A 1,443-nucleotide genomic window follows, 5' to 3' on the forward strand; every position below is an offset into this window, starting at 1 on the left:
TTCTATTATGCTTTTTAAGATTAGGAAAGGAAAATTTAATAGGAAAGTGTTAGTCTTTTGGCTAATTATTCTTAAAATTTTGAATAAAACTTATTATTTGGGTTTGTTATTTAATATGTGGGGTTAGGAGCGTTCAAAAAGCACACCAATTTATATAAAAGTATTTTCGATGTGCTTTTTAATATTATTTTAGGCATAAATGAGGATATTACAGGGCCCGAATATTTAAATGAAGCCGAATTTATAGAATTTTTAAATGAAAATATTAATAATTTTTTTATTTGTAAAGAAAGTACATTTGAAGAAATTGTAGTTTTAAATATTGTGGATTTGGCAAATGAAAAAAAATACTATGATAGTGCTAAACTTAATTATAAATATTAAAAATTACCTGAAGATATGGCAAGTACATCTTCTGTTAGTCATTTACTTTGTAAACTAAAGGAAGGTATTTAAAATATGCTTTAGAATAAAAGTTTATCGAAAAATACTATTAAAAAAATTTAATAAATTTTACCAGAAATTAAAAAAATTTAATGATTTTTTTTTTATATATATTTATATTTTCTATAAAAACAATTTTTATAAATATTTTATTTATTAACAAAATTATATATATTAATATAATAATATATTTTACATCTATTTTTTTTTCTATTTACAAATGTATTTTATATTCCTCATAATATTTTAAATAATTTTATAATTGAATATTGTCTGAGTTATAAATTTAAATTAAATTACCATTATGAATAAATAATTAATGCTTAAGCAGAATTAAATAAAGAATAAGTACTAATATATAAATCAAATTGTTTAATATTCATTAACACAACTAATAAAATACAAGAAAATAAAAACAATTTTTAATTTCCTCCACATTCTTACTATTTTTTTTAATTTTCTTACAATAAATAAAATGAAATTCATTTTTTTTTTTACATAAATTAAAAATCCAAAAACTAAATTAAGTTAATAGAATATATATTCTATAACCCATTAAACTTTATTTATTTTATATGTTGTATAAATAAATGAGTTTTCTTTAAAAATTAAGTAAAATTCGCCTTAAGAAAATAAATTATTAAATATTTTCTACATAATAACAAGCATAGCTTTTATTTTATTTATTTTTTTAATAAAAATATATAAGTTAAATTACTAAAATATAATAAAGACCATATCCATAGTAAATTACTCATTACTAAATATCTATTTACTTTATGAAGTGCACAATATATTGATTTTAGACTTAATATTGAAAATAAAAGAAAAATATAAAGAGTTGTTAATTCCATAAAAACTTAATAAGTATATAATTATAAAGACATATATCCACCATTTTATAAATCATATATTAATTAAATCTATAATATTTAAAAAATTGAATATTAATTTGAATTTTTTTATTAATACAATTAATTGCTGAATTTGTAAAAAGCA

Source organism: Ichthyophthirius multifiliis, assembly GCF_000220395.1.
Source record: "Ichthyophthirius multifiliis unplaced genomic scaffold scaff_1120509251140, whole genome shotgun sequence".
Taxonomy (NCBI): Eukaryota; Ciliophora; class Oligohymenophorea; order Hymenostomatida; genus Ichthyophthirius; species Ichthyophthirius multifiliis.